This window comes from Elephantulus edwardii, unplaced genomic scaffold (assembly GCF_000299155.1).
Source record: "Elephantulus edwardii isolate Elephantulus edwardi_28Jun2011 unplaced genomic scaffold, EleEdw1.0 scaffold00006, whole genome shotgun sequence".
Taxonomy (NCBI): Eukaryota; Metazoa; Chordata; class Mammalia; order Macroscelidea; family Macroscelididae; genus Elephantulus; species Elephantulus edwardii.
This window is the reverse complement of record NW_006399756.1, coordinates 14,676,544-14,702,099: the sequence shown is the minus strand read 5'-3', so window position 1 is coordinate 14,702,099 and position 25,556 is coordinate 14,676,544. Positions and strand designations below refer to the sequence as shown.

General features: G+C 43.2%; 1 protein-coding gene across 2 annotated transcripts in view; it reads right to left on the bottom strand.

Moving 5' to 3' along the window:
• Nucleotides 1-25,556, bottom strand: part of GFRA1 (GDNF family receptor alpha 1) — a 264,339-nt gene that overhangs the window by 108,842 nt on the left and 129,941 nt on the right. The window lies entirely within an intron of this gene.

The window sequence follows — 25,556 nt, the reverse complement described above, 5'->3', positions numbered from 1 at the left end:
TGACATTGGCTCAGAGTTCAGAGCTATTGTGCATAGGGTTGCTATAAAGTTGTGGTCAACTCAATGGCACACAACAACAACAACAACAAATGACAGTGAAGGAGACTACCCATGTACTTCTGGAAGAGCAGTTCTTGGATTTGAACTGTCCACCTTTAGGTTGGCAGCACAGTCTTCAATCCACTGGGCCATCAGAGCCAAAACAAAACTGAGGTGCCCACGCCTGCAGTCAGCAGGTTTCAGACCTACAACAGAGAGATGCCACTGGATTTCATATTCAACACATTAACCACTTGGCCATCCTGTCACTGCTGAATAGTTCAGGCCCTGTGTGAGTGAATATTAATGAAACAATGGCCATAGTGTATTGTGTTGGGCTGGTTAACTTTAAAGAACACTAAATAATGTCAGCTAAGCATAAAGGAGAACTTTGGTATTAAAATGCAACTTATGAAGACACCCAAGGAGCGAAACAGCTCAGAAAAAGACCCAGATGCAAAGGGGAATTTGGCAGAAACTATCAGTTGGCAAGGCACGAACTACTCAAAAACGGTCCCTCAACAACCATTTAGCCCCCTGGGAAAAGAGGAAATTCTATTTCTATGGCATCCATACCAAAAAAAAAAAAAAAGGAAATCTAAATGGGTACAAAGAACAAGTATCTAAACCAACTTTTAAAACTTTAGAACACGCACGCATAGAAAAATATCTTTTAGATATTCTGACAGAGGAAAGATTAAACAGCGATTTTCTTAAACCATGAAGTGAAGACAGATAAATGGACAATATCAAAATTAAACCTTACTACAACAACAACAACAAAATTTCCAAAAGAATGTATAAAAGTAGCCAGAGACTAGAAATGACACTTGGAGTCATACAACAACAAGAGTGATATTCCAACACTGCCCAAGAATACCTTAAAAACCCCCAACAATACAAAAATTAGAACTTTGATGAGGTGATAAACAAAAGATTGTAAAAAATTAAAAAAAGACAAATCCATTAAGATAAATTTCTATGTATGGAAAAGAGTGGATTTTCAAGTCCTAGGAGCAAAAGGAGCGAGAGAAATTTTCTAATAAAGAAAAATTTGTAGTGGAAATCAAATCATTACACAATTTTCATTTCATTGGATTTACCAAATAGCACGGTCTAAAGATACTTAAAGATTCAATTATCTGTGTTACAATGTTTTGTATATTACATCTTTTCCTACTACAGAACCTTGTTGAAATAAATAGGTCAATTTTTACATGTCTAAGGAGATACATGGTTGTCTAAAGTTCTTTTAGGGACTGTCTGAGCATGAGTCTATCATAGCTACAGAGAATCTCTCACATGAGTAAGGAGATATATACAAGAGTTCATTCTGCGTTGTCTGCTTTCCGTTAAAGTAGAAGTCATAGTTATGGAGTTGGCACAGACTCCTAGTTGACCCTCTTTTTCAAGTGGGTTTTCAGAGGCTGTAAATCGCATGAGAGGAGATCATTCCTCTTTCTTACACAGAGCAGCTGATAGACTTGAACCCTATACCTTCGGACTGGCAGCACAACTCGCAACTCCACTAGGCCACTAGAGCACCTTAACATCTTTCAACTAGTCATTATTATAATTCAAGTATCCAATTGGCAGAAAACAGAAAATCAACTTACTCATTCACACAATGGGATACTACAGATACCAATGAAATGAGTAGACAAGGTGAGTAAATTTAAAAAATAAGTGAATGTCAAAACATATATCAAGTATACAAATTATATTCACACACACACATACAGAGAGAGAGAGAGAAAGAGAGTGCGTGCTCAACTCAAATACACTAACTTCAGTGGAACTGGAACGGTCTCATAGCTGCCTCTCCAGCTGGTGTTTGGAGGCTGTAAGTAGAATGGGAGGAGAACACCCATCTTTCTATCTCAGAGTGGTTGGTGGTTTTGAACTGCCAAAGAGGTAAAGGCTTTGGGTTAGTAGCCCAAACCTCTATAGACAGCAGGAGGTAAGACTTTTCTTAAACACTATTCCATCTTCTTCCACTGAGACATTTAGGAGCCATTTGACAACACACAGTAGTAACAAGGAAAGAGCTGCCGCTAAATCTGAGCTAAGTGTAGCTTTCACATATTCCCTTAGTCAGGTCCTCAAATACGCACAGTTTACCTAGTTCCACTGGATCCAGCAGGGAACGTGTGAGAAGCAAGGTAAGCTTTGAGACAGTGGATGTTACTGATTACGGCTAAGACGTTCTTATTTCTGTGAAATTTACAAACACATACACTCAGGTAAAGACATTGGTAGCCAGGTTCTCGTAGGGCTTTGAGAAAGGGAGGCTCAGAATCTTAAATCTTATTAGCTTCACAGTGAAATCACCTCTGGGAATAAAGAAAGGACTGTAATGATTTATTTCTACATGTGTTTGTGTGTGTATGTGTATATGAGGGGTGGGGAGGAAGAGGAGAGAGAGAAAAAGATCAATTGATCAAAGGCAAATAGGACTCAACATGAAGCTTTCACAGAGCTGAGTCGGTAGGTACTTGTACATACATTTATATTATTGTTTACCTTTTGTGTATTGAAATGTTCCATTAAGAGATAGAGACGAGACTGAATATAGAGACAGAGAACACGCTGAGTGTGCTTACTCTGTGAGGTCTCCAGGGAACAGCTGGTGGAGAGCTCTATAGAAATGGCTTTAAGAGAGCTGTTTGGCCCAGAGGAGCATGTGGGGAGAACACGGAGTGTGCCTGACAGATCCTGTGACAGCTGTCAGTCACCAAAGGTCAAGTTCATCTACTGTACTAGTCGATGGTTCTCTCCGTACCATTGCAGCTGAAAGCCTGCCTGGTAAGCTGGTGAAGAATCCTTTTATTTTATTTTTTTTCTTTTCAAAAGACAATAGCTTACGCCCCTGCCCCTTACCCCTGCAGAAAAGACTACCTGTTTTATCAAGGCAAAAGAAATCACCAGTGCCAAGTGTGACTCTGTCACTGCTTGTCACTTCATATCGGCTGGCACATGTCAAAAGATGACACAAAAAGCTGCCACCTGCCATCCTCTCACAGAGCACATCAAACTTCTTTTTTTGTAAAACACTTGAACAGCAACCGAGAGAAGCTTCTCTTTATGATCCACGAGGTCCTCTCTGAACGGGAGCAGGTGAGCGTGCATTTCTAGAACTGGAGACGCCCCAGGAGGAAGCAGCCCTACAAAAGGTCTCCAGTTAAAAATAGACCCTCCATGCTTCCCACCTCAAACGTGCCTTCCCCACATAGCTGCTTCCTGGGGACCACCAGGGGGGCAGTGGTGGTGTCAAAAAGCTGCATGGAACCTTTTATTAAAAAAAAAAGGTATGAGTTGTAACAATTTCTGCCTGAAATGAAGGATATCATAAGATGTCACAGTGGAGATTCTTTCTACTGAGGTTTCATCATGTGTGGTAACAAAGAAAAGAGAGGAATGCGGATATTTGGAAACCTGAGCCCTTTATCTCCTGGTTTATCCCTGGAACACCTGAATAATGACTGTTAAGAATGAAAAAAACCTTAGAGCCAAACGTGACCCCAGAGACAATCCTGACCAATATTATAGTTGCAAGGTGAGTGAAAGCACGTGTGAAAGCCACACAGGAGGCAGCGGCAGAGCCAGAAGTGAAGCCCTGAGACTGCCCCACAACTGGCGAATGTGAGCTGAGCACATCTGCTTAATGCCCAGAGCCCAGCAAAGCACACTCCAGGGCCCATACGGCAACTCTGACCTCTGTGCCTCCATTCTGCCATCTGTTAAATGGGACTACAGCAATAATATTAATAGAAGACACCTCCTAGGGTTGTTCTGAGAAATGAATAATACATGATTGATAACACATGGATCAGTTAGTTAATTGCCTTCAAGTCAATTCTGACCCATAATGACCTCGAATGGGTCAGAATACAACGGTGCTCCACAGAATTTTCAATGGTTGACCTTTCAGAAGACTGCCAGGCTTATATTCCAATGTGCCTCTGGGTGACTTTGAACTGTCAGCCTTCCAGTTAACAGCCAAGCATGTTGCTCCTGTGCAAGTTATTGTTGTCTGCTGCCATGTACCCTCTGGTTCATAGTGGCCCCATGGGCTGCCCCTCTGTATGAAAGCAGACCATCACATCTTCCTTCCAAAGAACAGCTGATGGGTTTCAACTTCCTACCTTTTGGTTGGCAGTCAAGTGTTTGACCTGTATGCCACCTTTACCAAGTGCCAATCATGTAGGGAGCTCAGGTGACGTCATGCATAGGGAGCTGTGCCATTAATTGAATTATCACATCTCTCTGGAGGTTCGAATCCACCCGTGGATCCAAGAGAGAAAGATGGCGAATCTCGTCCTGTATGATCTACAGCCTTGGGGACCCAACAGAGGGTTAGTTGTAAATTGGTCGCTTCCAACTTGGGGCGATGACTTCAGTTCAACAGTGTCCTTACTGCTGGCTTTTGTCATTAACCAGTTCATTCATTTCCTCCTACACAATTATGACTCTCACAATTACAGGTTGTTAGAGAAAGGATTTTTCTAGAGATACAGACTGACAGCCCAAGAAACATAAAACAGTTGTTTCTGTCTTGAGGACTTCTGCAAAATAATTAGTTTCTATCTTATGAAAAAAGAACCATGAAATATGAGGAGGAAATTGAATCCAGGGTATAGAGAAAGGAGAGGAAGGATGGGGAGTGGGAATATTAGAAATGAAAGACAATGAATCCCAGAAAACACGAGAAAAGCTCTAATGAGGTCAATTTTTTACTATTTTCTTTTTTAAAAAATTTCCTTTTTATTAATGTGTGTGTGTGTGTGTGTGTGTGTGTGTGTACCATCAAATCAGATCTGACTAGTACAGGAGGAGACTGCCCCTCCTTCTCCAGCAGAGCATCTGGTGGGTTCAAACCACATACCTCTGGGATTGCAGTGCCACTTCTTGTCACTAGGCCGAGGCCAATTTTAATGTTTTGTTGTTTGTTTGGTTGGTTTTGTGTTTTGTTGTTTGTTGGGTTTTTTTTTGTTCCCAAGAAAGGACTTGTTCTAATAACAAGAACACAGTGGGTCTGCGGGCTGCAGTACACACATGGCGAAAGGACCAGCTGGGCGCTGTCCCGGGCACGCACTTCCTCAACCTGGGCGATCACAGTCACTAACAACTGCTGTGAATCAACAACCTCCAACCTCTCCAGACACACTTCTAGGAAGCCCCTGTGTGAGAGAACCACTGCCATGCTGGAGAAGTTACAACAAATCCAAAAGGGTGTGGACGTGCTTGAGAATACCTGAGAGATGACAATGAAGGCACTACGCTACCTCCACGGATCCTGAGAAAGCAAGAAAACAGCAACACACTAACAATTTCTTCCCAACAGTTGATGAGAAAAATATGGCCTGCGGAAAACCAAGCTCTCGTCGCACTCTGTGCATTAAAAATCCAAATACATTAGAGAAAGTGGGATTTTTAACCCCCCACAGCTTCAACACAAAGGATCACATTAATAAGATACAATTTAGATTTGCATTTTTTAATAAGCTGGGGATCAAAGGGAACGCATAGCTGAAGGGGTGTTAAGCTGTGTGCACACAAACTGCTCACCACCCGCCAGAGAAAGATTCGTTCCCCCCTGCAGGAAGACACCTTCATTTTAGAAATAGAAAATGCATCTCCCCCTTTCAGAACATCATTACTGCTTAACAATTTTCAAACATTTCAAACAGGTTCAGGTAGAACTCACCTGGGGACCTACCTAATGGGTTCTGTCTGTAATAACGTGGCGGATTTCAACGTGTCATTAATTGAAGACATCAATGAATGAATGAATTTGGGACTTAACCCTCCTTGTCTTTTTTCTGGCTATGTAAAGACAAGAATCAATTCTTTATTTCCTCAGGTCAGACAGAATATGAATGTGGTTTACTGTTTAACAAACCATTTCTCATTGGCATTAAAAAAATGAAACCACACTATTCTAAAGCTTGAAACGAGGGCCATGGGAGCCGGGAGAGCTCACACAGACCCCAACGTGGTTTGAGCATTCCAAGAGGAATTCCACTGGGGCTAAACAGTTACATCCATCCAGAGATCAGTGAATGTTGTTGTTGTTGTGTGCTGCTGAACTGGAACCAACTCCCATGGGTTTTCAGAGGCCAAATATACAAGGCAAGTACAGAGGTAACTCGTGGTTGCTGTGACGCTGAACACTGTGACACTGATGAGTCAAATGTGATAATAGTTACCCACAGTGGACAGTGTTTGGTGGCACTCCTCGGTTGAAACAAGCTTGGAAGCAGGAGTGGCATCCACTTCCATAATAGCTTGCCTCCGGAAACCCTATGAACCTGGAGAAAGGATGAAAGTCACACAACTGTGGAGGACTTTCGTTCATAGGGTCACTATGAGTCACCTACAACTCAACAGTGCTCAACAACAACAACATATATTCAAGGAGACTGTCTTTCTCCTGCAGAGCAGCTGGTGGATTTGAGCCTTTGCATTGGCAGTATGGCTTATTACTCTCTAAGCTGTCAGAGCTCCCTAAAGAGATTGTTGTTGTTGTTGTTCTTGTTATGTGCCATCGAGTCCCTTGCGACTCATAGCGACCCCATGTAAAAGAGCTCTAAATGCTGTTCTATCCTGTGCCAACCTAGTCATCTCAAACGCACTTATTCCCACTGCTCCAGTCACAGAATCGATCCATCTCACCAAAGGTCTTCCTCTCCTTTGCTTCCCCTCCACTCTGCCAAACATGATGTCCCTTTCCAAGGACCAGTCCCTCCTTGCAACATGCCCAAAATATGTCAGACGAAGCTTCAGAATCCTTGACTCCAAGGAACACTCTGGCTTCACCCTCTCCAGGACAAACGTGTTTGTTCTCCTAGCAGTCCATGGTATATTCAACACTCTTCTCCAGCACCACAGCTCAAGGGCATCAATCCTCTTTCTATCAGCCCTATTCACTGTCCAACTCTCTGATGCATAGCACATAATTGCGAAGACTATAGCCCGGATCAAGAGATTAATGATGAAATTAATTAATTGTTGTCATTGTTGCCAGGTGCCATCCAGTTGACTCTAAATCATGATGACCTATGTGGCAGAGTAGTGTGTCCGAGACAGTGTATCAATATGAGAACAGATCACTAACTCTTATTCCTGTGCTGACACCGGGTGGACTCAAAACACCAAACTCTAATGGCCAACTACATAAACCCACCCTGGGTGTTTAAGACCACCAACCCGCCAGATTTTCATCTTGTCAGGCACATCCTCCTTTCCCTCCTCTCACTAGCCACCAGGCTCACTCAATTTCCCTTTGGTGCCATTTACAAATGCTTGTGATTTGCTGAGGGTTTATTACACGCCCAGCACGGTGTGAACCAAGCACTCAGTGTGCACTGTCTCACTCTCTTCTCCCATTTCAAAGATGATGGGAAGCAAAGTGATAAGCCTGAGATTTGAACTCAGGCAGACAAACACCACAACCTCATAGCTGACCCTCTGCAACCCTGAAGGCATTCACTCACTCCCACTCTCTCACCCACTTGTTTCCTGTCATCCAACCCTCACCCCATCAGATTCCAGACCATCTCAGTCATGGTCTAGATGGTTCTTCCTCCTTCCATCTTAACGAGCAAGCTTCCTCAACCTCCCTGTCCGTCCCACTGATCTTCCCGGCCAGTGACACTCTCTCCAGGAATCCTCCCCAAACAAGGTGTCCATCTTTCCTGCTCAGCTGAAAGTACTTCAGGAGATGGAAATATTTCTGATGACTTCCACAGTAGACGTCTCTCTGCCTGTCTGTAAAGCCAAGACCCCTGAAGAACTGCTCTTCCCATTTAAAGGGCATCTGCTTTGTGGACCCACCAGCAAACCCCAGTCAGGCAGTCTTTCTACTTGGGTCAGTGATAAGATAAGAAGTCAATTCTACCACACTCTAGGAGTGGTCAGGGAAAGGCACTTTTACAAAGGGCTGAGGTAAGCCCTGGAGTAAGGTGGTATTGCTATGTGTCTTGAGTCCCTTGCAATTCATAGCGACCCTATGTACAACAGCCCTAAACTCTGCTCTGTCTTGTGCCAATTGCACTGTCTCTGACACACCCATCCCGAATACCCCAGTCACCAAATCAATCCACCTCATAGAAGGCCTTCCCCTCCTGCGCTGTCCCTCCACCCTACCAAGCATGATGTCCCTCTCCAAGGACCGGTCTCTCCTCACAACACGTCCAAAATATGTTAGACAGAGCCTCAGAATCCTTGCCTCCAAGGAGCCTCCCAGTTTAACCCTTTCCAGGATGAATTTGTTTGTTTTCCTAGCAGTCCATGAAAATGCCTGGAGAGACCAGGAAGGAAACTGTTGTGTTAGAAGTCTGAACTCAAAGGGAGGTAAGGAGAGGGAGGAAATGAAACTGGGCCTGAGCTATATCAAACACACACTGGTCAGCACAGAAAGGAGTTTGGGTAGCGTTCTACAGACAATGAAAAGTCACCACAGGGTTTCAACCACTGTCATGAGATTGTGACCCGTGATCAGTGTCGTGTGACCTGACTGATCTGTGTTTAAAGAGATCTCTTTGCTTAATGGGTGAAGAATGAATGGATGTGAAAGCATGAGGTACACCAGCGAGAAAGCAGGGACATAAGTCAGGAGAATATGAAAATAACTCAGTTCACCTCATGCTGTGTAACTATACAGTACTATTTTGACAATCATCATTTTTAAAGTAACAAAAAGACACCACTCCAGCAGCATGGTCACCTACCTGACAGGAATAGCTTGACTTGAAAATTCTAAATATGTTTCTTCTCTCTCTCTCTTCTTTTGTGTGTGTGTGTGTGTGTGTGTGTGTGTGTGTGTGTGTGTTATTTTAAAACCATTTGCCATAATGACCATGAGGCATCTGAGCATAATTCAAATTTATTTTACTATCTGATCCATTAGATTCTGTAAGCTAATGACCTATTTTATTTCTCAGCAAATAATTATTGTTTGGTTAAGAAGAATATGGGAGACAAAACCTTTTCTTGGGTATGAAAAGACAAGTCAGGCACTGAACTCAGTGTCCTATGAACCTATTCAATGAAGAGCTATCCATCCATTCATCCAACAAATAAATACTCCAAGTGGTCCCCTTTGTTGTTCCACTTTTATAGATTCTAAAAACAGGTTGAAAACAGTGAAGCAGTTTGTTAAATATCGCAGAGCCAGTGCCATGGGAATTTAGGACCAAGTCAGCAGGTTCAGAAGCAGGATGGAGAATTCTCGAAAGATGCAGAGACAGGATGAACGAGAGGACTACTGAACAAAGGATGTATTTTCTTAGTACCTCCCCACCAAGGGTACCATTCCACCATGCCTTCTTCTCAGTAAGCACCTTTCCAGATTTGCAGGTGTACAGAGATGAAGAGTTGGGTCCCATGATTCTCTGATCAGAAGTCCTTTGCAAGCTCATCAACTTTATCCCAACTGACCAACCTGAGAAGAGACCCTAGTAGGAAAAAAGAAGTGGCCACGTGCCTCCATAAACATTTACAGCCTTGGGAACTGTGGGTAGTTCTATTCTGTCCTGTGGGGTCACAATGAGTTGGAACCACTTCTTTAATTTTCTCATTGACCAATCATTAAAGAGCCCTGGTAGTATAATCATTTAACTGCTTGATTGGTGTTTTGAATCTGCCCAGTTGTTCCAAGAAAGAAAAACCTGGAAATCTGTTTCCCATACAAAATACAGCCTAGAAAAATTCAAGGGGACAATTGTAATTGGCAACATGGGGTCTCTATAAGTTGACATAGATTTGATGGCATCCCAAAACCACAAGCACCAAACCTAGAGTCCCCTGTTAGGTCAGTTGTTCTCTACTTCTTTGAAAATCAAATCTCCATCAACTTAAGATACCACTTTGAATTGTTGTTGTTGCTGTTACGTGTCCTCGAGTTGCCTGTGACTTGTAGTGCCTTTATGGACAACAGCTCTGCACCCTGCTCTTATCCTGAGCCAGTCTCACTGTCTCCAACACACACACTCCCACAACCCTAGTTAATGTGTCAGTCCATCTCATCTGGGGTCTTCCTCTCCTGTGTTGTCCCTCCATCCAAGGACCAAAATACAGCAATGAATCAATTAAAGAAAAAAAAAAATCAAGTTCTTACATAAAACACAATGCATACAAAACAAAATGGAAAATGTACTACATTAAAATAAACAAACTACCATTCATAAAAGAGACCATGTAAAAAGTGAAAGGCAAGCAGCTGTGTAGGAGGATATATTTGCAATGTGTTTATTTGACAAAGGACTTGTATCCATATTTATGAAAACCCTCCAACAAATCTGTGAGAAAAGACCAGTAGAAAAATAAGAAAAAAGGCATGCAAATAAGCATTTTACCAAAAAGATGATATTCATTGGTTAGGAACAGATAGAAAGGATGTTTAACATCATTAGACATCAAGGAAATGCTACCTTACGTCATGTTCAGCCACTGTACTTCTAACCCAGACAGCTAAAGGAGGGAAAATGATAATACTAACAGGAGTGTGAACTTGGAACTCTGATTGTCTGATGCTGGGAGTGTCCATTAGCACAATTGCTTTGGAAAATGGTTTAAATAATTTGTCAGTATTGTAGCTGACTCTAAGCTTTATGACACATCAGTTTTATTCAAAAGAAATATACCAAAATGTTCAGCATAAGAAAACTAGAAGAAGTCCTATTTTATCATTATTCATAGGCCAAATGGATACAACAAAATGTCCAACACTCTACATCATGAGAGTGAATAAACTATTGCTATATGAAGCAGGAGTAAGTTTCATGCACAAAATAACACTGAGTAAAGAATCCAACCTCAAAAAGTACATCCTGCTTTATCCCACTTTCATAAGCTCAAAGAGACAGACCTAGTCAAGGTGACCTGAGTAAGAAAGGTAGTCATCCTTGCGGGGGTGAAAGAACAGGAGAGTTCTACATTCTAACCATCTCGGATTTTCTTTACTGAGTGGCACTTACAAGTCTGAGTGCACTGTATAAAGTTGTCCCTGAATGTTTATGATTTGATCACTACTATCCTATATGGCTTGCCTCCGGAAATTCTACGTACGAACAGTGCTCAGGCTGTTTGTTCATAGGGTCGCTATGAGTCGTCTACGACTCGACGGCATTAAACAACAACAACAACAACAACATCCTAGATGCAATCATGGTTCAAGAAAATTTCCATTGAAAGAGTATAAGCTCCAAACATCATTTAAAGTACTTATTGAGCACCAACAGTGCAGGTCTCAGGCTGGAGCAGAGGGAGTGTCTTACATCCAAGACCAGGTCTCTATCTGTAGCGAACTCCACAGTTTAAAGGGTCTGGGCATCTCCACACTTAACTGCTGTAATCCAACCAACAGAGACTACTACTGAAAGCAATGGAGACTTTACTCATATCAACATACTAGACTTCTTCTTTGAAGGTCTTTCTCTCTTTTGATGACCCCATACTTTTCAAAGCATAATGTCTTTTTCCAAAGACTGATGCCTCTTAACAATATTCCCAAAGTGTGTGAGATGTACTTTCACTGTCCTTACCTATATAAGAAGTATCCTGGTTGCACTTCTTTCTTTGAGACAGACTTACTTGTTTGGGCAGCCATTGGATCTTCAATGCTCTTCAGCAAAGAGAATTGCTTTCTGTGGTGACATTTATATGTCAGACAAAGTAAAGCTGAAAATACTTGCCTTACTTAATCCTATTTTTAAAAGTAGTATTATTGCCAGTAGCTTCTCTGAACTCATCTCATTTAATCCTCACAGCAATCCTGGGACTTGTATTATGGTCCCCAAATTAAAAATGGAGAATTAGATTAAAACCAGGTGGTGCAATCTACACAGTGGGTAGTAGCACGTGATGGATTCAAGTTCCAACTCCCTTTCAAAGTGGGGGTCGCTCTCTGAAAGGCAGGAATTCACTGTCCCTCTGAAGCGTTCAGCCTCAAGGGAAAGAAGGGAAGAGACAGGCAACCGACACCACCTGTCACCTGCATCTCACAGTTGACTCATAGTTGGTATTGTTGTTATGTGACATTGAGTCATCTACCACTCATAACAACCCTATTAACAACAGCTCTGATCCCTACCCTATTTTGAGCCAATCTCATTGTCTCCAATACAACGACCCTCATTACCACAGTCACTGTGTCAATCCCTCCCATTTATGGTCTTCCTCTCCTATTGGCTAGTAAGCCCAAGATAAGAATAATTGGCTTCAATTTGCCTAAAAACATTTATAAAAAGCTCCAGTGAACACGAAGATCATTCTTATTTCTAGAACCCAATAAAATATTGATGAAGTACAAAATGATAATACTTTTTACTTCACCTTCAAACTCAATGATGTAAAGACCAATGTTTATCATGGTCAAGGTCAGTGAAACATGGTAACAGGCTAGAACATGGAAAGAAAAATAGCTTGCTGAGGATGACATGAACTCATAACTCTTCCTCCAGTATCCTATAAAAAAAATCAAAGGTCTAGGTCGTAGGATGTAGCAGCACTGCCTTTGTACTACCAAACTGACACGGTGGATGCAGGCTGCAACTGTGGGCAGGGCCAGAGCCATCAAGGTTTAGTGACTTGGTAAAAAATAGATGGCTGTAAAGACCAACCTTAGTTTACTATGAAGCTAAAGGTTTGGAAAGGGAGAAGTCGTCTATCAGAGCAGACTCATCAGGACACACACATGCTGAAAACAAATTCCAGAAAATAAAGACCGTCATCCTAGGCTCCCCTGAGGAGCCCAGACGAATCGGCTTCACACCAGCCAGGTCCCAAACGAGATCATTCCTTTGGTCCCCGAAGAACACAATATCAGGCACCACAAGGAACCCAAGTGTGCCCCTGCAAACAGGACAGGACTGGGGCCATCTCTCCCCGGTGACCTGTCGCTGAGACACTATACACGGTCAGTGGGTAAACAACAACGAGAAACATCTATCACCACCACGTCAATCTGATTAATGTAATGAGACCATTTCAAAAGGAGGAAATTACAGGTCATTAGGGGTAATTGCAAATTAAGTTATGGGTTTAAATTATTTTCTTCAGTTTTCTCAAGAATTTACCCAGAATTTTATTTCACAGGCTTCGGCCGGAGAACAAGTGATATCTGCACGATTTTAAAAGCCTTTTGTGCACAAAGAAACGTGTGGAAGCCAGCATTTGGGGGGCAGCTAGGACGGTTCCCAACATGTGTCCTGCTCCCCTCCCCCCGCCACACAGGAAGGGGTCCTCTGGATCAATCGAAGATGCACTTCATCCCCATGTTGCCTTGATTTCTTTGATTCAGTGCTACAACAAACACCTCACTCGGAGGTTGTTTACCAAATGGCCTGGTAATCTGATTTCAATTAAATGGTGATGAACTACACTAAGAACCAAAGTATAAATCATGCTAACCATCTGTTTTTGGCTGACGAAAGGCGTCAAACGGAAAGGTTAAGTTGATATTCTGCATTTAATCGGCGCTATTGTGAGAGGAAAGCCCAATTAGAGATGATATTTTATCACAAGCTTTTACACTGTTTCCCTTTTGTTCTTTAATGCGAGTTATAACCATTGTGTTACCAAACAAGGGGGTAGGGTTCATTAGCTCATCCCCCACTGTACTGAAAAAGGGGCACCCTCATTTATAAATGCAATGCCGCTAATTATAACCGACTACTCTCAACTGCAGAATAACTCCTTTTCAGAGTGGTGCAGTCTTTTTCACTTGTCTTTGCATAATCGGACTACAGTGGGTCCAACTGCGTCCACCCTCCGCCCAGGTGGGATGAGTAAGGCGAGAACCACTCTGTGAAAAGGTGCTTTCACCCACTAAACATTTAAAGAGAAGGCTATCGCAATCCCTTCTCCAGCACGTGTTCGCTGGGAAGCTTGGAATGGACACGCTTGGAGTCTGAAGATGAAATCTTTAGAAGAAGCACATGGGGGAAAAGTTACGATGACTGTGACTTGAATTTGCACTGTCCACCAGGGGCACTCCAAAGTTGGATTGCAGTGATGTCTCCCAAGATGCGAAAGCTCCTAGATCTGGGTATCGAATGTCCAGGAAGAGTGGCCATGCTGCTCCTGACAAGTCTCTGAATTAGTCACACAGCAATGGCGGTGAGTGCCGAGCAGTCAGCTGTCCAGTGGCTGCTCGTGAGAGGTGCTATTATACCCATCACTCCCCCCCCCCCCGTAAACCTTTGCCTTCCAGCCCCTCAGAAGGGGTCAAGGCTCTGACTGGTGAGGTGTTCGCGCTCTGTGCATGCTGTCCCTGTGAACTGAATGCCTCCTTGTCCTTTTTCAATAATAAGAACAGAAGTTGTTTACCTGCTTGGTTGCTAATTCAAATTCTGCACGTAAAAGCCCAACCAGCAATGTCTTGAAGGGAAGACAATCTACTTCTGAAAGTCAGGCATTGAAAACCTACGGATCACATTTCTTCTCTGACACCATAAGGTAGCCTTCATGTGTCATCAACTCAATAGCAATTAGTTTTGTGTTGTTTTTTTTTAACCTGACCCATTATCCTGCTTGACCCCCTCCATAATCAGACAGCCCCTCCTCAGGCCCCTCAGCATCTTCTGATGACCTTAGTCATCTGCTGACCCTGCCTCTATGGAGGGCAGTTACCATCAACACTTGCGGGGGTGGGGGGATCCTTCTCATTGTAACCCCATCTAGCTTCTAACCCATCAGTCCCTAGTGTGTCCCTTAGAAACAAATACTCAGGATTCACATGAAAAAAATATTTCTTTGATCAAGGAAATGTTGGCCTTTTTGATGTCAAGAAAGTTAAGCATATTATTTCATTACTGCAGAACTTGTCAAAGCGTCTAAGTGCTACCAGGTCATGAATCTTCTAGGGAGGGACAACGTATTCTTCAGTAGATCCCCACGCTGCTTCATGGACTATCCCGGAGTGTCTCTCTAACACCTGTATGCAATGTCTGAGGGCCCTTCTCCATGGCTGTTATTATGTGAACACTGAGCAGGCTGTAACTAATAGTGACCACGTGACCATCAGGATTGGTGGGAGACTTGATAACCTGCCATTTGCAGAGGATACAACCTTGCTTGCTGAAAGTGAGAAGGACATGAAACACTTGTTACAGAAGATCGAAGACTTTAGTCTTCAATATCGATTACATTTCATCATCAAGAAAACAGAAATCCTCACCACTCGACCACCAGACATTATGATAAATGGAATGGAGTTGTCGACGTTATCCTTTTACTTGGATCCACAATCAACAGTCACAGTAACAATAGTCAAGAAATCAAAAGATATAATGGATTGGGAAAATATGCTGTCAAAGACTCATCCATGGGCACTAATTGCCAAGTGACAAGAAGCGGTGCTGCAATCCCAAAGGCACATGGTTTGAATCCAGATGCTACAGAGGAGAAGGATGGACAATCTCCTCCTGTGCAATTAACTGCCTCTAAAAACTTCCTGGGGGGTCAGCCATAGGTTGGTTCTGACTCAGCAGTTCACAATGCCAACAAGGACCTGTCCAAAATGCTAAAAAAGCAATATTTAGAGACTAAGGTATAGTTAATCCAAGTCATGATATTTTCAATTGCTTCATATACATCTGAAAATTGGACAATGAATAAGGATGACAGGGAAAAAGAAAGTATGCCTTGGAGTTGTGGTGTTGGAGAAGAGTACTGAATAGTCCATGGATGCCAAAAGAACACACAAGTCTGTCTTGCATGAAGTGTAACCAGGGGGCTCCTTAGAGGCAATGGAGGTGAACTTGATTCTCACGCACGTTGAACACATTTTCAGGATGGGGCTAGTCTTTGGAAAAGGTCAGATAAAGAGAGGAAGACCCCCAACAAGATCGACTGACAGTGACTGTGACATTGGGCTCCAAGACATCAGAGATCTTGAGGATGGCACGGGATAGGGCAAAATTCAGATCTGTTACAGTGAGTGGGAGTCCACTCAATGACATCAAACGACACTGTGAAAAACAAATCTGAAACTGCCCCATCTGGCATTTTCCTCAGGATTTCTCACGTGTTCAAGTCCACTGATTTCAGTCTCTGTGTCAATCCAGCTCGTGGATGGTCTACCTTTCTTTCTCTGATCCCTCTGCCTTTCCCAACATGATGTCTTCGTCCAAGGACTGGCCCTCCTAACAATATACCCAAAGTACGTAAAATGATGTTTCCCTATTCTTGCCTTGAGGAGAAGCCTGGCTAAACTTCCTCTAAGACAAGCTTGTTTGTTGTGTGCTTGTAACCACAGGAGGTGCCACCCTGGAGATGTGGACCCACTGGGCACATATAAGGAGAAAGGCGGACAATCTCCTCTTGTGAGATTTACAACCTCCAAAAACTTGCTGGAGGGTCAGCTGTGAGTCAGTGCTGACTGAAGAGTAATGAGTTTTCTCCACGGAAATGTACCCATTTCAGGGTATACAGCTCACGCTCCTATCACCCTGGGTCTGGCTGGGACATCAGGTTTTGACCAGAGACAAGCACTCTGAATTTGCAGTGTGCCCTCCACTGCCACCTCCACCACACATGAGGAGAGGCAAAGACTCTGACTACTATGCGCTAGAAAGCTTGCTCTGCTGGCCTCCAGTTGGCAGGCGGGCCAGGGGTGATCACCCACAGAGGTTCAAAGGGACAGGATATCCTCATTTTGCCAAGTTCCACCAGAGATGCTCTTAGAGACAATTAAAAAATAAAGAAAGCAAAGACCACCTCTAGTTCCCCAATTCATATGAATGAATAAGCAGTCAATGCTTTTGAACATGGTGTAGGTAGAGACTACTGGAATATTCCACGGTGAAAAGAACAAATCTCTTTTGGCAGAAGAACAGCAAAGGGATTCCTTAGAGGCAAGGACGGCGTCTTGGGGATGTTGTCAGGAGGTCCCTGTCTTTAGGAAAAGACATCAATCAGGCTGGGAAAGTAGAGAGGCAGCAAAAAGTGAAGACGATGAGATGGACTCACTCCCCAATGCGATGGACTAACACATTGACTGCAGCAATGGCTTTGACTGTGAAAGAAATTAGGAGAATAGTGCAAGAAAGGGCAAGGTATGACTCTGTTACTAGGGTTGCTATGAGTTATAGTTGGCGGGACAGCACCTTACAAACAAATAAACAATTTACCTCCCCCTGATAACTAAATCATAAAGGTTCTAATTATCAAGGGGACTTGTCCTGGCCTGGCTAACATATGGAATGCTTCATGTATGGGATAGGGTTCATTGTAAGGACTTGTCTCTCCACCCCTGCTTACTGGACATAAAAGGCTTTCTTTTTTGTTGCTATTCTAGGCTGCACAGCTATATGCACCACTATATTTCTGTGAACTAAATTCCTAGAAATTGCATTACACAGTCAACTTAAAAATTCACTACCCTGCATTGAATTTCTGTAAATCTTCATGGGATGGGACTGCCCATCTTTCTCCTTCTGAGATGCTGGTGGATTCGAAGGGAAGAATATTTTTAATTTTAATAGATAGTGTCAAATTATCTTGCAAACTGTTATAGTTTCTCGCCAACACTACAAAAAGGGTGCTTAGCACATTCTCTTAGTACTTATTTGGGTCTATGACTGATTTCGGCAACAGTGAGAAATCGCCTCGAAGGCAGCAAACATCACTTTTCCCAGCTGTGTACCCACCACTTGGGTGTTTCAGCTCACTCCCCAGAGATACTCAAGGAAGATTTGCTGGATGAATGTCAGTAGGAAATCATTAAACATCATTCAAATGCCTTGGATGAAACCATCATCCACAAGCAATAAACTAAGACCCAGTGTTATATAACATGACAAAGGCATACAATTATCTGAAGAATAACCGTCCTAAATGGGTTGGAGATCAATGACCAATTAATGGGCAATATAAGTTTCACAAAAGGATGGACTGCCTTTAACAAATCATGCATTTAGACAACCCCCAAGCGGCGATGACCACCAGGCACACAGCCATGAATAGATCTGGATTTCCACTGACATGCCACATTCAATTCTACGCAAGGCAACGTGGTTTCTGAATTACCTGGAAAGGAGGACACCTGTCAATAATAGCAATGAATTATTCATTCTTTTGTTACAGGATCTTAATTTACTGCTCACCTCCTCATAGGAAATCCATGCAAGAACAACAACTGGGACACACCCAAGACTATGTCCTCCCCCCCACCCCCAGGAGGCAACTAGACAAGACAGTCCAGGTAATCAGAGATCAGGCAAAGTAATTGGTTTGTTGTTGTTGTTGTTGTTATGTGCCGTCGAGTCCCTTGTGACTCATAGCGACCCTATGTACAACAGCCCTAAACCATGCTCTATCCTGTGCCAATCTCATTGCCTCTGACACACCCATCCCAAGTACCCCAGTCACTGAATCAATCCACCTCATAGAGGGTCTTCCCCTCCTGCGCTGTCCCTCTACTCTACCCAGCATGATGTCCCTCTTTAAAGACCTGTCTCTCCTTACAACATGTCCATAGTATGTCAGGCGAAGCCCCAGAATCCTTGCCTCCAAGGAGCAGCCTGGTTTAACCCTCTCTACGATGAATCTGTTTGTTTTCTTGGCAGTCCATGGTACATTCAGTACTCTTCTCCAGCACCACAGCTCAAAGGCATCAATTCTCCTTCTATCCTCCCTAGTCATTGTCCAATTCTCTGACGCATAACAAGTGACTGCAAAAACCATGGCCTGTATCAGGCACACCTTAGTCTCCAGAGAGACACCGCTGCTCTTGAGTACTTTAGAGAGGTCCCTAACCGCAGACTTTCCCATCGCAATATGTTTTTTGATTTCCTGGCTGCTGGTGCCAAGAGTGTTGACCGTGGAGCCGAGCAAACTGAAGCTGTGAACACTCTCAATCTCTTCACCATCCATCCTGTTAGGGAGATAGAGTTCAGGGGTGGGCTTGAGAACTGTGATGCTAAGTAGAGGTGAGTCCTGATGCCCCACCCACTAACTGGGGTACACTGAGAGGAGGAGAGATGGTCTCAGAACGTTCTACTACAATACGAATCACTGATGATCTTCTGGAACTCTGTATTCTCTCTTTCATGGTCACTGGCGTGTCAGTTCTCCTGCCCGATGATTAGCCTGGAATCACGTCATCTGTTCCTCTTACATTTTCTCTGCTGATATCGGAGGCTCAGGTCCTCACCTTGTGAGTCATAGACACACAGGTCCTCATGTGGATACCCACCACATTCCACAAGAACTAATCTGGAAATAGCAATATCCCTGTAGTAAGTGGAGCCCGAGGAACTCCCATGTCAAGAAAGAAAGTGTTTACAACTGGGTCATGAAAAAGACTTGATGCCTTTGAGTTGTGGTGTTGGAGAGGAGTACTGACTACCCCGTGGACTTCCAAAAGAACACATCGGTCTTGGAGGAAATGCTCCTTAGAGGCAAGGATGGGGAAGCTTCAGATCACGTTCTTCGGTTTGGACATGCTGTCAAGAGACACCAGTCCTTGGAAACTGACATCATGTTGGAAAAAGGGAATAGTCTCAAAATGGGTCACCTGGTGCTTTTCAAACAAAAAGTAGTATTAAGAACCATTTGTTCATTTTTAAAAAAAAATTTTTTTAATTTATTTTTTAAGAACCATTAAAGGGAGCTCTGGTGGCTAATGGCAAGAAACTGCATTGCAATCCCAGAGGTATGAGGTTCAAATCCACCAGATGCTTTGCTGGAGAAGGAGGGGCAATCTCCTTCTGTACCAGTCAGATCCGATTTGACGGTACACACAAAAAAATTATAAAATAAAAAAAAAGAACCATTTAAAACTGTTACTATTATTTCTTGTTATTTTCTCAGATCATAACACCCTGGTTGAGCAGGGCCTAGCTGTCCAGGCTGGTTCCTGGTAACACTTCCCAAACACAAAGTTTCCTTCCAAGCAGGAGTCTTTCCTGATTTCTGGGATTCTTGGTGCTGACCATAAGTTTCATCAGCTCCCCCAAATACAAAAGCCACCAAGACTGAGTTGGTCACTAGCAGCTGAGTGTGGAGTCTAATCCACCAATCCTAACCTAGCCTCTCTCATTGGTCAAGGCAGAGGAGGTTGAGGTTGGGAAGAACAAGGCCCTAAGGTCTAACTGGAAAGAGCTGAAGATTAGAAGGAACCAGCAGGAGCAGCCTTAACTGTGCTTCTGAGCCCTGTGTATGTACTTCTGCACCAGCCGGGAGCTCCATTAATCATGGTCACTAAGTGACTGGAGGACTGAAGCCACCTTGACCTGCCAGCTTCCAAGCAGGGCTGGCCTTTGAGGCAGAACATTCCAACCATGGCAGGTTCTGGACTCTTTTGGTGCCAGCTCCTGTGGTCAGGCCTCACAGCCCATTCCAGAGAGCTCCCTCTGGAAAGCTCTGGAGAGAGCACACATGCATACACATATACACATGTCCACACACATACACTTGTCCACACACATGGACACAGGTATTTCTCTTAGCGGAAAAGGCTTATAGCAAAAACTCCCAAGTAGAAAACTTTCGTGTGATAAAGAACAATTGTTTTTCTATCCAAAAGGATCTTGGAAAGTAGTGATTGCACAGTCTCGTGTGAACATACTAAACACACTGAACTGTACACTTTGTAGGTGTATACATTCTATGGCAGGTGAATTGGTGGCCTAGTAGCAATGATCTGTGCTGCCATTCTAAAGGCACATGGTTCAAGAACACCAGCTGCTCCACAGTAAAATGATGGGCCATCTCCTTCCGTGTGATTAGCTACCTCTGAAAACCTGCCAGAGGGTTGGTTCCAACTCTATGGCACAACAACATCAACCTTCCCCCCAGAAGCTCAAATGCAGGTTAGATCTCCTTGTAAGACTCCCCTGGGTTGTGCACAACTTTGGAGGAAGGACAGCTGGACTTGATTCACAAAGATAATATAGGATCTGGATCACGTGCCTGACCAAAGCCAACCTAGACCTGCACGGGGAACAGAACAGAAGGACAGCCACTTCCATAGATGCTGCCGCTGACAGGAGACCCAGGTCCACATGTGGGAAAGGCCAAGTGCCCAGCTCTTAATCTCCCCAGGCTGGCCGAGGAAAATCAATGTAATGACCCATAAGAGGAAACCGCTCATAAAGAAGGTCACTAAACACTTCTAGTGATTCCCCAACTCTTTAGGAGAGAAAATCCCATAAAAATCTATGAGGAGGGCATAACATTTGCTCTATTAACACACGCGATGAGGGGAGGGGAGGAAACAGACTTGGGAATCTCTGTGCTAACATTTTCTGCCCATTCCTCTTCCGTCCAAACCAACTGTCCTCGCTTGCACTCATCAACACTCCCCGAGTGTCAACACTCCAGTTACTTGGTTGGGAAACACCAGAAAGCAAAGCACAGCCAACAAGGCTACAGAAAGGTCAATCGGTTCTCAATACATCTACATTGAGGACATTGCTGGGGAAGAATTTGTCTATGGAACCAGGTTTCCAGCACCAATATGGTGGCCCATTTCGCATCGTGTTTTCAGCAGTTATTGGATTTGGCCTCGTATTTAAAAAGGCTTTTGGCCACCAGTCTGGGGCTATTTCCAGGATAGGAAGATAAGTGGAATAACTGGATTGAGCAAAGGTGTGCTTTCTAGTTTGGGGTTGAGACTAGGGTGTGGCTGTTGCTCGCAACAGGGTGTGAGCAGATTGGATTTGGCCTCGTATTTAAAAAGGCTTTTGGGCCCTTGGGCCGGGTTTTTTTTAATCTATTGGATAAAACAAACTTGGAAGCAAGAGTGGCATCCACATCCAGAAAAAGCTTGCCTTGCGAAACTCTATGAACTTGAAGAAAAGATGAACGTTTTCTGTTCAAGACTTTAATTCACAGGGTACCTTTGGGTCCTCTATGATTCTATAGCACTTAACAACAACAACATGCAAGCAGCAGCTTACGATTCATGACATTAAGGAATAGGTAGCTCTGGTGGCTTAGTAAATTGTACTGCCAACCTAAAGGCATATGGTTCAAATCCACCAGCTGCTCCATCAAAGAAAGAGAGGCAATCTCCTGCCATGAGATTTATAGCCTCTGAAAATGTGCTGGAAGGTCATCTATGAGTCAGTTTCAACTTGGTACGAAACAACATGAGTAGACAGTAGTCTTGACTTTCTTTCCCACAGACCTCCTGGGCCCCTGGTTGTGCAGCTCAATAACCTCCCCCGCCCGACCCCTAAACAGAAGACCTGAGATAGGTCTAGAGAGCCCAGATCATCTGGTTCCCATTTTGATGTTCCTTCATAAATCCTTTTCTGACAAAAAGAACCTGGTAAGGTGGGAGCCACAACATCACACATTCATTGCAAACATTTGCAAAAATGGAGTAGTGTTGCCTTGCTCATGCAGAAATTCTAACAGAAGGTTCCTGTGCCCCCAGGTATCAGCTTGCTCCCCCAGGAAGGGAGATGGGAGATGCTAAATTCCAGAAGTTCATTATCATCAGTGAGGTCCTCACTGTCGACATTGGTAAAGCTCTTATTTAGTCTTCTGTGCTGTGTCTGCGCAGACGTCGCTCCAGAGAGCAGCGGGAAAACAGCCTTGTCTGAGCCTAGTGAATTTTAGACATTACCAAGTGGGCTCATGGGTTGTCAAATTATATCTTTTTTTAAGAAAAAGATTCAGACTTAGAAAAGATTTGCTTATAATGGCTCCTTTTGGTTGGGCTTGCGCTTGGTGGGTGGACAAAGCCTTGAGCCACAAAGACTATTTGATATCTGGATCACTCATCTTACCGACAGCTACCAAGACCTGCACGTGAGACAGGACAGAAGGACAGCCACCCAACACAGCTGCAGAAGCACTGGGTGAGGCGGAGCTGGCTTCGAAATTACCCAGAAAACCAACCAAAGAAATTACTCTTCCTAGACATTCTCCTGGTTTGGCACAGAGAAAATACTGGTTTGTTCAGGAACAGACCCCAAAGACTAGGCTCTCCTGGGTGGCCTGTTAGACCTTAAGTCCTCAAACCCATCAATTAAGGACAGGCCACAAAACAAGATATATCAACACTGCTGAAAAATCAGCAATGCTTCATGGATGCTGTGTTTTCCTTCAAAAAGATAAAAAAAAAGTAACCAACGCTGACCCCAAAAAATCTCTGATTTTGTTGTTTTTCAGGAGTTTTGTGTAACCAATTAATGTCTTTTGTCCTCTCGGTCCTGCTTTGGTTTGGGTAAGAGTGAACAGCATTTAAAATGAAGGCATTGTTTATTCACAAATCAAATAAGCTCCCGACAGCTGCCCCAGTGGCTTCCTCATTCAGTTAAATTAATGCCCAAGGCCTCAGGGTGAATGGTCTTCTGGGGAGAATGTGGGCATTTATTTTCGGATTCCCATTCAGTGCTGGGTCTTTTAATGCCAAATCCTATTTAATGTACTCGTGTTATGTTAAACTGCGCGCAAATTTATTCTATGGACTATTTGACAGAATTCGTACTATTAAAGTCACATACGATTTGCAGTTGAAAAATAACATCTTTACCTCACTTTCAAAAAAGCAACAATTCAGTCTTGCAAACAGCCAAGTTTAAGTCTGACCAAACCCCACAGGCCCACAGAAACCCACCAAATTTTCTTTCCAATGACAGTCATTTAGAAGAACAGCGGACATTTTGTTCCCCTCGCGTGAACCAAAGACAGAACATTTTTATAAGTTTCTTTTGGAAACTGTCATTCTTTTTAAGCATGTAACCAGCACTGCCTTCTAATACTGTGTTTTCCCACTCCACCTTACAAAGGACAGACGGTTCTTAATAATGTGTTATTGAATTTTCTAGCTATCCTTCAGACTGTGCTCTCTGGAAAGACAGAGCCTCTGAGAGTGTTCGGTCAGAATATTGCTGAATTTGATGCAAGTTCTGGAGAAGAGGGGTGTGGGTTTCTTCGAGGGTCCTACATTAAGTATCTCAGTCTGCCCTCAGCACTTCCTAGCCCCAACAGCAGCTGCAGACTGTTCAAATTGGCAGATGCACGGACACTTCATATTGCAGTAATACGTTTCTCTCACCCAGCCATCTCCCTTCTCTGGAGAATAATATGAAATCACTTTAAACATTCCTATACTGTTTAGTCCATTTCTCTCTTTATAATGCTGAAGAAGTTCTAAGAAAGAAAACCTGAATCATAGTAAGAGGCTGCAGATTATTCAAAACTGTGCTGTCTCTCACCCATGATCGTTTATACCCATTATCCAACCATGGTCATTTTTTAATTTTCCCTCAAAATAACTTATAACAGGGCAAATGTGGTGGGCCGTTGCTACTCACCCAAAAAACAACTCTGAAGTTCTCTGCTTAAGTACTTCCATGTTTCTAATTAACTGGTCTCACCTGTTACATACAACACACACACACAAGAGAGAGACAGAGGGAGGGGGGAGGCTGAGAGAGAGAGAGAGAGAGAAAGAAAGAGATTGGAAACGCAAAGAGATGAATATGTTCAGCATTTCTCAAGCTGAAAGAACAAATTCTTTTCAGAACAACAACAAAAAAACCCCTTAAGATGTAATAATGAAGGATTTTAACTCTTGGACAAAATCTTGAATGATTCTGGAAGCATCAAAAGAATGTACAGAGTCACTGTACCAGAAAGAACTGGTTGACACAGAACTATGTCAGGAAACTGCATATGATCAAGAACCAATGGAAACGGTGCAAGAATTGCATCAGGGTTGCAACTGTCCTCTATATCTATTCAATCTGTATGCTGAGCAAAGCATTCAAGAAGCTGGACTACATGAAGAAGAATGTGGCATCAGGATAGAAGGAAGACTTAACAACTTCCATTATGCAGATGGCACTACCTTTGCAGAAAGTGGACTTGAAGAACTTATTGCACAGATCAAAGTCTAGAGCCTCCGTTATAATTGCATTTCAACATTAAAGAGCCATAAATCCTCAACACTGGACTAATAGCCAACATCGCGACAGATGGAAAAACAGATTGCAGTGGTCAATGATTTAATTTTATTTGGATCCATAATCAGCACCCTGGTACTGTGGAGAGAAGACCCAACTTGTCTGCTCTGTCTTCTTCCATTACCTGCCATTTCTTTTTCAGTTGAAGCCTGCTGTTGATTTTCTCCTCTTCAAGGATCCCAACGATTCCAACACCTTAAATCCCATAGTTTTCTCACAATCCACTATTTCTTTAACTTTTGAACAGCACTCTTCTACTGTCTCCTTCCTCCGGGACCTATCTCCTTCCTGAATCAGATTCTCCAGGGTCTCCGAATTTGCCAACAGCTCTTCAAGCTTCTCCCATATCAATTCTGGGACTTGAACTTGCTCTTCTGTCACCACGTCCTGCTTAACAATTTTGTGACCAAATTATTTTCTGCTCTGAATTTTTTGTCAGCACCAAGTGTTTTTTGTACTATCTACAATCAACACCCTTGGTACTAGGAATCAGGTGATGTATTGCACTGGGTAAGTCTGCAGTCAAGGACCTCTCCAACTAATTGAGGAACAATAATGTCAGTTTGAGCACTGGTGAATATGCTCATA